The sequence below is a fragment of the Quercus robur genome, chromosome 5 (genome assembly GCF_932294415.1).
Source record: "Quercus robur chromosome 5, dhQueRobu3.1, whole genome shotgun sequence".
Classification (NCBI taxonomy): domain Eukaryota; kingdom Viridiplantae; phylum Streptophyta; class Magnoliopsida; order Fagales; family Fagaceae; genus Quercus; species Quercus robur.
In genome coordinates this window covers 54834854-54849139 of record NC_065538.1, presented here as the reverse complement: position 1 = coordinate 54849139, position 14286 = coordinate 54834854, and the positions used below count along the sequence as shown (strand labels likewise).

At 33.1% G+C, this 14286-nt stretch overlaps 1 pseudogene; it reads right to left on the bottom strand.

The window, feature by feature from the left end:
- Window positions 1–2688: 2688 nt before the first annotated feature.
- Window positions 2689–4062, bottom strand: LOC126728383 (oil body-associated protein 2A-like; annotated as a pseudogene).
- Between the last annotated feature and the right edge of the window lie 10224 nt (window positions 4063–14286).

The following is a 14286-nucleotide window of genomic DNA, read 5'->3' as shown; positions in this document are numbered from 1 at the left end:
TTGCCCCTAACAATATCTTACTTACCTCCTCAGGTTGGGATATAGATATTATATAATCAGAGCTAATACGACTTATCAAAAAAAAATAATCAGAGCTAATACTATATTATGTAATTATTTGTTTATGTAATTAATCTTTTGGCAATGAACTTGTTTTGTTTGCTGGTAATTGGTTGGGAATTGTTGAGTGTAGGCAATTTGTTTTGTTGGTTCCAATTGGTTGTATCTAAGTGTTGCCAGGAATTACAGGTCTTGTTTTAAGTAGGATTGTGTTTAGGGAGAAGAAAATAGGAAAAAATAAGGACCTATAGCCGCGTTTTCAAACGCGGCTATAGGAAAACCCAATGTCGGACCTAGAGCTGCATTTTTAAAAATGCAGCCCAAACTGGGGTCTGTAGCTGCGTTTTAGACACCCTGTAGCCGCGTTTTTACACACTAACAGATGCGGTACCTATAGCCGCGTTTTTTAAAAAATGCGGCTATAGACCTTGCTTGGGCTGCGTTTCAAACGCAGTTCTATGTTGTACCTATAGCCGCGTTTTCATAGAAAACGCAGCTATAGGTCCCGCATCTAGGGGTGTGAAAAAACGCGGCTCTAGGATGTCTAAAACGCAGCTATAGACCCCAGTTTGGGCTGCATTTTTTAAAACGCAGCTCTAGGTCCCCGCAGGGGTCTATAGCCTCGCTGCATAAGCTGTGTTTGGAAACGCAGCTCTAAAAACACAGCTATAGCCTATAGCTGCGTTTTTTATAGGCTATAGCTGCGTTTTGCAAATGCGGCTATAACCCTCTTTTTTTGTAGTGAGGCTGTAATTTAGTTAGTTGAGGGATTGAAGAATCTAATGTTTTCAAAAGAATAAAACTTTATGGTGTCTTTTTCATTTACAATAGCAACAATAACCTTCATTCTTTCCAGGAAACATCGATTGACCCAAAAAGCAGTTTAAACCCCATATGGGATTTTTGCCATTAACATTGCCATTGCCAGGGATCAGGAGTACCATTAGTATTGACTGAATTGAAGATCCTTTCATTTGTGCTTTAATTTTCACATGTACATGTTTTTGTATTCTTTGGTGTCAAAGCAAATTTAATGTTGAATATAGTAAAAAAATTGCTATGCCTTTTAGTGTTAAGGTTTTAGGTAGCATAACCTTGTCATTATATAAGGTTGGTTTATTTATTTATTTTTGATAAGAAGGCACGTGTTTTGGTATATGGATATTGTCAATATTCACATTTTATTGTTAAAACCATAGCTTTATTCTTGAAAAATCTATGGAAGTAGGACATGAATGCATAGCATGCATTTTAATAATTTAAGCTGTGGGATGTGCTTGCTGTTGTGGTAGTTTATTTATTTAATTTATTATTTTAAATAAGATACGTAGAAAAAAGAAAAAAAAGTTTTTAAATATTGCACTTGCAAAACATTCACATAAATTTAAGAAATATATAAATATATATACACACACCCAACTAGCCTTAGAGGCTCTTATTTTTTATTAAAAATTTCTGACCATCATAATTTAGTATTATATATGCGTTTCTAAAAAAAAAAGAAAAAAAATATATGCATTTCTCACACGTGCACTTGGGAATTTTTTGTTTTGTTTTCATCGGTGGCAATTTGGGGAGTATGCATTGAATACAAAAAGTGGGACATGATTTGTATTCATATTCATTTGTCCGATTAGATAATTTCCTTAAAAATACCAATAAGATAAAATTATTTAGACCAGCATACATGTAAAGAATTACACCCGGCTAAAATACATAATGTTGCACTACATTATAGACATGGTACATATTTATGCAAATTACACAATCCCATTATTTTATATAAAATAAAATATATACACACACCAAAATATATATTTTATTTCTGCACATGTATCTTAGATCCTTTGAGTAAAGGGTTGTTATCCTTAATTAAATATTGAATATGTTCCCATAAAAAAAATGTTGAATAGGTCGTATAAAAAAAAAGAATAGGTAGATTCACTCTTACAATTAAGTTTGCTCTCATGGGATTATCATTTTTCAATGCAAAGTGCATATTAGGATTACCATATTTAAAAGTGAGTATAACATTTGAAGGTTTTTATTTTTTATTTTTATAACAATTAAAGTTATACATGCATAGTAAATAGTAAATATTAATTTTTTTTTAGAAGAAAATATACTAAGAATTTAGTAGTAATATTTTTAACTATATATGATATCCAATATTTCACCATTCTAACTATCGAATTTATATTAAAAAGAAAAAAGAAAAAAGTTAAGGTTAATACACTACTGACTACACCTCCTTAAACAAAAATTCCATCATAGTTATTAGCCAAAAATCTGATCGAAGAAACCCTTTCTTTTCCATTCATATTTTGTATCCTTGAAGGAAGGTCCTTTGAGAGAGAGATGCAGAAAATATTAAATCTGCATACATCAAGATTAAACGTGAAAATAATTTATTAAAAGAAAAAGTACGAACTATGACAGTTAAAAAAGACCATTATTAGCCAAAGACCAGCCAGCAACAATCAAATAAAAATTGGAATTTGAAGTGAAAATAAGCAATAAACGTACGATTCTAGGCTTTCTATAGCTATGACACCTCAAAATTTTTTTGGTAACTTATCTCATTGCGTTATCATGCTCAAGTTAACTGCACTTTTGATATTTGATATTCTATAAAAATGATGTAAAAAAACTTCCCCATATATTTGGCATGACAATTAGCGCCGGTGCGCCTAGTGGGAGCTAGCTTGTCACCTAATTCACACACCCACCACAAAAATAGTAACACCTTTCAAAATTTTCACCCATTATACACTAATTCTAGCAGTAAAATTTTTTCACCCATTATATATTATTTCTGCATTGAGTAATCTTTAGTTCTTTACACACTAATGTCACACTAACCACTAAAATGGAAATATATGCTGTAAGAGTATCACACGCAATTCAGAAGCTTAAAAATTTGGTGATACTTTGTTATTAAATTGATCGTAGTCTCAGTATTTTTTCTTCTAAATTTTCAAGCACAAAATATTTACTTACCTCTATCAACCTGCCATGTGCACCAGGATTTGCCGTATGTTTTGGCCAGATTTTTTAGTTCTGGCCTCTCTATCACTCCTGGAACTTGGGGATTGACCCAGAGGCCTGACTTGATCTAGACCATCCAAATCATGATCATCAAGACTTAATTAAATAACAAATTAACATAACAACTAAGAGCACTTCACATCATTCAATGTAAAATAATATAAATTCAAAATTTTATCCAACCAACCTAAAAAATTCACTTCACATCATTCAATGTAAAGTGATATAAATGCAAAATTTTATCCAACCAACCTAAAAAATTTATTTCTATTTTATCCAACCAACCTTCATGAGCATAACGTTTATTTCTATTTTATCCATTCAATATGATAAAATGAGTAAATTTTGTTGTAAAGTAGTTTAGTAAGATAGAAAAAGAAAAGAAAAGAATTTTATGCTAAAATAGAAATAAACGTTCTGCTCATGTGAATGCTCACACAGAGAGAGAGAGAGAGAGAGAAAGAGATGCTAGTACAACCTCATAAGCATGAGAGTGCCACAGCTTTTGCTCCTCCGGAGGCAAAGCTTCAAAAATGCGATCTGATACAATATATTCAACACCTGTACAAAAGGAAATTGGAGTTGGAACAAAAAACTTTTAACCTTAATTTCCCTACAAAACCATGAGATGATCAGAGGGACTATAATTGATTATTCAAAGTTAGTATCACCAATGAGACGGCCTTGGGCGTGGTCAGAATCGTAAACAGCGCACTGTAGAAAATCCTGGTTGACGCGAGTGATGAAATGATGGGTCTCGATCTGGCGAGTCATGTCGTGGCTGTACAAAGCGAAGGTACAAGCATGTTGGCTCATTTGCTTCACAGGCTTCAGGGACTGAAGAATCTGAGTACCTTTGTCCATCATGTGCTGCCCCATTGTCATGGGCTCCCCAGGTGGCCTGTGGTCTCCGAAACTCGGCATTGGATTAGGTGACTTGTCGCTCGAGGCCATTGAAAAACGATGGTGTTTCAAAGGGTTTCTTTTTTTTTTTCCTCTTCTTAATTTGTGTTCGGTTGCAAGGTTTTTGAGAAGAGGGTGAGAGAGTGTTTATAGAGAGAGAAAAAGGGGAGAAGGGAAGGGTGCATGGAGAACGTGGTGAGGTATGAGGATCCCGCGTAGATATGCATGCATGTTGAGGTGGCTGAGGGTGGTGAAGTTTGAAGGCAAATGGAGAACCTATGATCGAGTGGGAAGCTAAAAGGAGAACTGAAGACACAGGCTGCGTCACTAACTCTATTCAAAACAAAGTCCTGTGCTGTTTGGCGAATTTCCCCAGTGGTCCTCCAATCTTCCTCTTCTTAACTCTTTTGTTCATGCTGTGGGTTAAGTTGATTGTATTTCCCATGTAAATGAGGTAGGTTAGGTGTAGATAATAGTGTTCCAATTGAACTCTTGCTTATCATTCAATTATCATACACAATCACACAAAAACTTTCACAAATTATATAGTGCTCATAAATATAGCCAAATTTGTTATAGATCTCAAGTCTCAATTCGTAACTTTTAATTAAGTTATATGCGGTGATGTTATGTATAGATCTCAAGTATTTTTGCCAAAGGAAAAGAAAAAACATAAATAGCTAAAGATGGAAAAATTTAATATGTAAATGCATTAATATTTGATACTATAATTAACTAGTCGATAACCTGTACAATGCACGAAAAAAACTATTAAATATGAGATTTTATACAATTTTCATTAAACTCCCCATCACAATAATATAAATTGACCAAAACACAAACTTTTAGTATGAAAACATAGATAATGACATTTAATGGATTGAGTAATGGCACGAGCTTTCTAAAAGAAAACAATTTGATTTAAAAAGTCAGATCACCGCACTCCCTTGGTGCGATGGTCACTCCACAAGTATAAGTGCTTGTGGAGTGTGGGGGGCAAGGGCCGGGGTTCAAGTCTCCAGGAGGGAGCTTCACACACATATACACTTAGATTAGGCTAGAGTAGAATTCTATCTTGTATCAAAAAAAAAAAAAAAAAAAGTCAGAAACTTTTAGTTTCTTACTTCTTCCCTTAAATAATTAATGCCAACTTTTAACAAATTAAATGCTTTAAAATTTGAAAAACTTAAAAAGCTTACATTAACACTTTCAATTTGTCTATAAAGCCAATGTTAAATAGATTTACAAATTGCATTCTCATATCTTCTGTCATTTGTAAGGTAACTGGGGATAAAAATTTGTCCCAATAAAATTGTCTCTTCCTTCCATTATGGTTTGCATCCTTCCATCATTCAAAAGTTTTAAGAAGTGATATGCATATGATCACTAAATAAGAACGTGTATAAAGTTTGGAATCAGTAATAGGATCAAGTCAACCTAAAAAACTCTTCAAATGCCATGAAAAAGGACCAACTGATTAATTAAACTACAAAAATCACCAATCTTTTTGCTGCATTAGCTTCCTCTTTCCTATCTGATGGTGGCACAAATGGGTATTTGCAAGAGTAGCTACAATTGTTAAGGCAGGATTAAAGGTCTTATAAGAAGCATTTTTTCTAGTATTTGGGCCTAATGGTGAGTACAAAGATGGTGACCTTTTACAAAAAATTCTTCTCAATCCATAAATCAATCCAAAAATGTGTAACCAATGTTATATATAAAAGTGTTGTAGGGGGCAAAGAGTAGAACAAACATATTCTTATGGCCAAGCCTATATAGCTTCTAAGTTCTAACTATGAAATTCCACTAGCATTCAAATATCACTTAGTTTAAGTTGAATTGTAAAATTAATAAAACTAATCCCAAAAAGTATTGTAAGGACACAAAAATCAAGCCGTCCAAACTTACTTAGAACAGTGAAGTTTGTACAGCCCAACTAAGCTCAAATCAATAGATATTTGTAAGAGAGTGGGTTAAAACAAATGAGATGGGAATTAGCCCAAGAAAAATAATAGGGCAAGAATGGCTGAAGATCAAAGTTTACGTATATATGAGGTTTATTACAAGCTTGCCCGAGGAGGCAGTTGTTGAGGACAAATTTTTCACACCAAATGCCTTTATTTCATTGGCAACCTACACCACATCAACATTATCATGGATTTTGGGAAAATCTCTTTTAAAACCCAAAAAAGCCCATATTTACACAAAAAGAGCCCATGGTCCAAAACCCATATATAACGATATTATCTCATCAAAGCCCATGGTTCAATCTTGTGGCACAACATCTTATTTTCGGCTCATGATCCAAGCTAATGAGTCTCATTGAGGGAATTTTGGGAGTCGTGGTTTGAAGGGCCAAGAAATATGTTCAGTAAAGCTCCAGTGGTTCAAAGTTGATAAAGGAAAACATGTTACTTGGCATGTCTTCCCTAATTCTCTGAACTCTGATGGGTCAGTGTGCAATAGGTAACATTTGGTAAGTTCTCATATTACATAAAACTTAAAATGATAAAAATTAACGTTCATAATATAATATAAGTTTAAAAATGTGATTATATTATTTCATATAATTTATATTATTATCTTCATTTAAATCAATCCTAAGCACATAGCTAAATTTATATTAATATCTCATATCTAGCATTACATGCTCTCCTTGCTCTCCAAGATTTGGTTAAAACACAAAGAGACCATAATTACATCTCTAAAACTTCATCAAATATCAACCAACTAGTCTATTACTTAATAAAATTATATATGGACTAAACATATAATTTTCCAAAAGAGGAAACTTAACCAAAAATTCTAGCAGAAGCTGCAACAGCTCCAGTAGCAACTGCAGTAGCTCTAGCAGTAGCTTAGGCAATTGACACATGTCCAAAAGTAACGTCATCAACCCATTATGCCCAATCCCAGCAGCTTGCTGCCATAAGCAAGGGTCCTATAAAAGAAATCATACCATTTTAAGTTAAGATCTTTACCCTCCAGCTACAATATCGGAAATAGAAGGATCCCATAAAGGTTATCTTACTATTTTTAGCCAAACCATGAACTTAATGCTAAATATTTTCCTCCAGCAAAAGATGTCATTTAGATGACATCATCCAGCAGCTACTGTTATAGAGTTGATAGCTCTAACAGCAGCTCTAGCATCATTAAAGTTTCAAACTTTCTTTTTTTGGCTAAAAAACAAAAACCCACTAATGAAACCACTTATTTTGTCAAAGACTTTTCCTTATTTGCTAAATTTTCCTTCAACTAATTCTAATTTAGTTAAATGCTTGGCTCTATATAAAGAGGACCAAGCCACACACTAAGACACTATCCATCCCTCTCTCATCTTTAATATTCTGAAACCTCATTCATTTTGTTGTCATATCTCTAAACATCTCCATATCTTTCTTCATCTCTCTTACAAAATCTATCTTCTTAGATAACACCTATTACACACACTACTACCCATCTCTCCCATATTTTAATATTCTGAAACTTCATCATTTTGCTGCCTAAAAACACATCTCCATCTCCTTCTTTATTTCTCATACAAAATCTCCTTACCCATAACATAACACAAAAAACCACTTTAGCAGCAACTATAATCTCATGTATTTACTATATTTAACCTTCATATTATCTATCTCATACTTTCATATATTTTACAAATACATTTCTCACAAACTATCCATACATACTTCTCACATATGTTTCTGATCTATCTTACAAACACCATATCTCACAAAACATATCTATTTCTTACTATCTCCGTACATCTTAAAAGATACCAAACACTCTTCCAAGAACATATTACAAAAGTCCTTCTCATGAAAGACATATGAACATCAATACTAAGGCCATTCTCCTAAAAGGCATAAAGACTTCATATCAAAGTCATTCTCATTGAAGACATACATTTCTAATACTTAAAGCTATTCTTATGAAAGACACAAACTTATAAAATTAAAGGTCATTCTTATGGAAGGCAATATCACTCATACTTGACTAAAAACTAAAATAACATTATATGAGGAAAATCATTTAAGTGCATGGTAAAGGGGATAAACTAAACCAACCTATGCACACGGTTGAACATATTCTTTCTCCCTCCAGTTGCACCCATTTTTCCCTTTCAATTATGAAGTCACCATGAAAGGACTCATAATATCATACCGCACCGCTAAACTCATTTTCTTATGTTGCTGAAATGTTATAAGTCCACTGATGTTATACGGCTGGAGCTATAAACTGTGAAGATAAGTCATTATACTTTTTTATATCCAAAATTATACTATTGAGTATATTTTAATTTATTATCAATGTACTTTTGTACTCATATTATTTTGCCGCTAGAATGTAATCAGTTCATTAATGCTATACAGTTGGAGCCACAAATCATATAAAGAACAAAGTGATGATGTACAGTTGGAGTTAGAAACACACAAGATAAGTCAATATTTCTCTATCTTCAAGATTACATTATTAAGTATATGTTAATTCATTATTATTGTACCGTTGGATGCAAATTACTTTAATATTAACTTACTATTTAATAAATATGGATTCACTAATGCTTAAACATATATATTAATAAATTGAATCCATATTACTACTCGAAATATATTATTCGGATATAAAACTACCACTGGACATATACCATTTGGACATGAACTAACATTGGACATATATTATTTGGACATAAACCACAACTGGACCAACTAATTAACATATATTATTCGAACATAAACCACAACTGGATACAAACTATTTAACATACATTATTTGAACATAGACCATTGCTGGACATACCTTATTATGTTGAACATGAACCATGAACCACAGCTGGATATGAATTATTTTGGGCTCATCCCATTACTGGACATATGACACCTAATGAATTAATTTTAATATTTGACATCACTTAATAAACATATAATGATGTTCAACTAATCATTTAATCAAAGTTATTCAATTAAATATATTATTTATATATTTTAACCATTACCATGATTCTAAGATTTTGGACTTTATCTATTTTGTAGGCTTAAAAATGCACCGGAAGCCATTGTTCTATGCGGCCCAATGTCGAGTTCTGGATTGGACTCCCCAAAACAAATTCGGGTTTAGCAAAGTCACACCTCTAGTGGAAGACATGTGGCTACGCACAAAAACTGCCCCCCGACAGCAGTTCTTACACAGAATGGTACACTGTTCACTTTCGTTCTCTCAATGTTCTTGTTCTAATTTCTATACTTAGAGTATTTTTTCCTCCATCCCCTTTCACCTGGAAGTTCCCTTTCCTTATATACTCCTCAACCCATTACATCTTAGCCCTTCATCCCCACTTACTCAGAGTCTTCCTCTGACACTTGTCCCTTTAAACTTCTGCTGAAGGTGGTAGAAGGAGTTGCTTAGCTATGAATTTCACTGTTCAGGTCACTTCCTCATCAATGCAGCTGATAAACCTATTGCCAGTCATTTAATGCGAAGGCAGTAGGTGAACTTTCACTGAAAACTTCCTTCAGCTACCATGATTCTTTCTCTAAATCCCATCCTCCTCATTTGGACTTCTCAGAAGTCTTTTGTCTCTTCTCCTCCTATCCTTGGGTAGATTCCCTCTTTGGGCTCACAATGCCTTTGTAGTGACAACCACAGCTTGTTGTACCCTTCCTTAGTCCTTGGGCCCCTACAAGTATCATTGTGGAAAATTCTTTTGGAAAAAATAAATTTGGAGCAATCAAAATTAAGCAAATTCATCTTAAAATTACAATTTCAAACACAATTACACGAACCCACTATGAAATTCCACTTAAAATGTCTATACTCTATATGGATTTATCGAATCATTTGATTAACAGAATTGCATACAAACATCACTTGGTGTAAGTAAAGCCAATAAAAATCACCAAAAAAGAAAAACCTTCTTGGTGGAAAAATCCTAGGGATAAATGAATTAGACAAAAATATAAAACCAAACAAACTCATCTGCAAACATATATCTATGACAAACTAAAAAATCTATAACCAATTTCCTGTTGTCTTCATTTTGTAAAGAAAAATGATGACAAACTGCTATTCTAAATTTCAGAAATTGCACTTAAATCCTTTTTGATAAGTAAGCGAAAAATGCATTGTATGATCCAATACTCAAATCATACTGCTGAAATTCTAAATTCCATATTTCAACTACTATGAACCTTCAATTCTTATCTATCATCATCTCCCTTCCGCAATTACGGCTACGAATTATTTTGCTGAATATGATATAAAAATGTGGCATATGTGTTGTGATTTTAAGGAGCATGACTTGGAATCTGGCAATGGAAACAATTATGATTGTTGGATTTATTGCTTATTGAGGTATTGGAAAAATCTTCAAATAATAATATTATTAACAAAATTGGAATACAAACACCGATCCAAAAGCATCTACTAAGTTCAAAAGACAATAGAAAAAAAAAATAGTTTTAGGGTCTTGTTATTTCAATTTGCCTTAAAATCATAGAGTTAAGGGATAGCAATTGGAAACTATAAAAGTAATACCCTGGGACATGGGTTCTTTGGTTAAGAAACTAAAGCAACATAACACTTAAAAATCCAACCTTTAGATTCAATTTTCATTTGCTTCTGTTTTTCTCACTAACCAAACAAATATGCAAAAGAAAAATAAACCTACACACAAAAACCCCATATATATATAATAATAGGTGAACCTGAGAGAAACTCAAATTAGAAAAAAAAAAAATAGTGCTAGGGTCTTGTTATTTCAATTTGCCTTAAAATCATAAAGTTAAGGGATAGCAATTTGAAACTATAAAAGTAATACTTCAGGATATGGGTTCTTTGTCTCCTTATCTTTTTTTAATTTGTGCAGAGGGTCTTTTTGCTTTGATTAAAAAATCTATACAGGAAGGTATAAGATGGAAGGGATGGCTGTTTGTCGTGGTGCTCCTATTCTTTCACACTTATTTTTTGCAGATGATAGTCTTATTTTTTGTAAGGCTAGCTTGGAGGAGTTTGATTCTTTGCAGCATGTCTTAAAAGTTTATGAAGATGCTTTTAGCCAACAATTGAATAGGACTAAAACCTCTCTGTTTTTCTCATGCAATACAGATCAACAACTTCAAGAAGAAATCATGACAAGGATTGGAGCTCAGATTATTAGACAGCACGAAAAATACCTTGGTCTTCCATCTTTAGTTAGGAGGAATAAAGAAATACTTTTAATGCTGTGAAGGAAAAATTGACAAAAAAGTTAGTTGGATGGAAGGAGAAGTTGCTTTCTAAAGCCAAGAAAGAAATTTTGATCAAGGCAGTTGCTCAAGCTATCCCAACATACACCATGAGCTGCTTCAAAATCCCTAATTCCCTTTGTGATAATCTAACTAGTATGATTAGAAATTTTTGGTGGGAACAAAAATAGGATGAAAGAAAGATGGCGTGGTTGAGTTGGGAGAAGTTGTGTGTGCCTAAATAATGTGGTGGGATGGGTTTCAAAATGCTGAAGCCTTTTAATTTGGCTCTTTTGGCTAAACAAGGCTAGAGACTTCAAATGACTAATAATACTCTTTTTTATATAGTTTTCAAGGCATGTTATTTTAAAGATTGTGTTTTTGTTCATATCTCTTTGGGAAATAGACCTTCATACGTGTGGAGAAGTATTTATGCAACCCAAGAAATTGTTAGAAAAGGAATGAGATGGAATGTTGGCAATGATAAAAAAATCAGGATATGGGAGGATAAGTGGATTCCTAACTCTCATTCATCTAAGGTTATCTCCCCTACAGTTCTTTATCCAAAAATCTCTATGGTTAATGATCTGATTGATGTTGAAGATAAGGGATGGAATTTTAGTTTACTTAAACATATTTTCCTTCTCTTTGAGGTAGAAATTATAGGAGGTATTCTGATCCATTGAGTACCTAAATTCCTGAAGATAAACAAATTTGGGCAGAGACTTCAAATGGTTTATTTTCTGTTAGTGGTGCCTCAAAATTGCTATGGATTTGAGTAAGCCTATTGAATCTACTTCAAGCTCGAATGGTGATAGCATGAGGCAGTTTTGGAAAAAGCTCTGGAAGATCCAAGTTCCTCATAAGATTCGACACAATATTTGGAGGGCAACTCGTGATATTCTCCCAACAAAGGCGAATCTAGTACATAGGCATGTTATATTGGAGGGTGGTTGTGAGGAATGTGGTGATAATTTGGAATCCTTGCTGCATCTTTGTTGGGAATGTCCTAAGGCACGTGAAACATGGATGTCATTTCAAAATTTCAATGACTTTGCCTCTATGCAGTTTAGGTGTTTCATGGATTTCCTATGGTTTATCTTGATGAAGGTAGATTGGTTGTGTGAAGATTAGGCTGTTGCAATCACATTTTATGGGCACTTTGGACAAATAGGAATGAAGTTCAGCATGGTGGATTAAGGAAGAATGGGAAGCAACTGATTGTATGGTGTACTCACTACCTGGTGGAGTATTGGGTGGTTGTGGAAGTCCCAATGAAGCTTTCTTTCTCAAGTTCATGTTTCAAAATGAGAGCCTCCAGCTTTTCCTTTTTTTAAGGTTAACGTAGATGGAGCTATTTTTAAGGAACAAAAAGAAGTTGAAGGCCAAGGCCTTTGAATCTGGTTTGGAATTTGCTAAGGATATGGGTATTCAGCACTTTGTTCTAGAAGGAGATTCACTTAATATTGTTCATGCTCTTAGTGGAAATTCTCATGCTACTTCAACAATTGCTGCTCTGATTTATGGGATGCTGGTTACCTCTTTTGAGTTTCGTAATGTTTTATTTTCTCATGTTCATAGGAATGACAATATACTTGCTCACCAGTTAGTTAACATGCTTTAGACAACTTTGATTTTTCTATTTGGATTGAAGAGAGTCCTTGTTTTTTTGTACAGACTCTTCGCCATGATGTATTTACTGCTTTTAATTACTAATAAAGTTTGTGTGTTTTCTATCAAAAAAAAAAAAAAAAATTAGAGTTTAAATTTTACGCCATGTGTCCTAAATATATATTCTTAAAGAGTTTTATTTCTTAATTTTATAATCAAATGTGGGACCATATTATAAATATTCATCTAAATGAGTTATTAAGTACAAAAACCAAAGAGCCTACAATAAATGAATCAAATGGAGAATATACATTTTATACCTAATAATATCCTTACAAAATCTTTTAAAGAGTTAACAAAATATAAAAATGACTATTAATAGTATTTAAATTATATATATAGGAATTATATTATGCATCTTATTATATATTTTTAAGTATATCTCTGTATATGCATGAGGTTACAAACTAGTTTATTATAAATATATTGAGAATTAGAAAATGATTCCAATATATAAAAAAAGGTCCAATCTAACAATTGAACACAATGTAATATAAAGTTTGAAACTACATATAAGTACATGAATCCAATAGAGAAATAGAGTAAAAAATAAGGGGAAAAGCTTTCAAATATTTTATGGCAAGGAGGTTTGTTACCTTAGAAATAAAACAAAATAGGGAAACCCCAAAAAGAGATTTTTTCTAGAAGAAAGGAGCGAAGTGAGATCTGTGAAGTACTTTTGAAGTTTTTTTTTTTTTTTTTTTTGGGTGGGAGGGGAGAACAAAACTGCACCAGTACTTTTGAAGGTTTTGAACATGGTTCTGCAAAGCTTTATACGCCAATTTTCGTATCTATACTACATGTCGTTTTCTTTATTGGTCTTCATGGTAATTTCAAAAACTATCTGCCAACAGCTACAGCCCAACTGAAAAATTTCTTTCTACATATTAGGAATTTAGGATCTGAGACAAACCAAAACAAAAAAGACAACGTAAAACAAAGGTGGAAGCCTACAGGTGAATTAAAGGCAATGAAGATTCAGGGTTCAAATAAATCTGACCATGGTTGCAAGGGTGAAGAGTGAAGAGAGAATTGAGAAGCAGAAGAGAAACTTCGGCTGCGCTTGAAAGAGATGAGAGATGGGACTGCGTGAAGAAGATGAAAAGGGAGATGGGAGTGCGTTTGTGAGTTTGATCGGGTGTTTTGTTTTTGGAAGACTCGACTGAGTTTGCAACTAATCGGGTTTTGTTTTTGGGGTGAGAAAGGGTGTTTTTTATTTATTTTTAAATATTGCTGATATGGAAATTTGTGAGAACTTAAAAAAAAGGTTAAAGGATTCAGTTTTATAACATATATAGATGTGCTTAAAGTATTTTTATAATGAGCAGCATACATGTCCCAAACCCTTCATATGTAATATAATCATATCAAACAATAA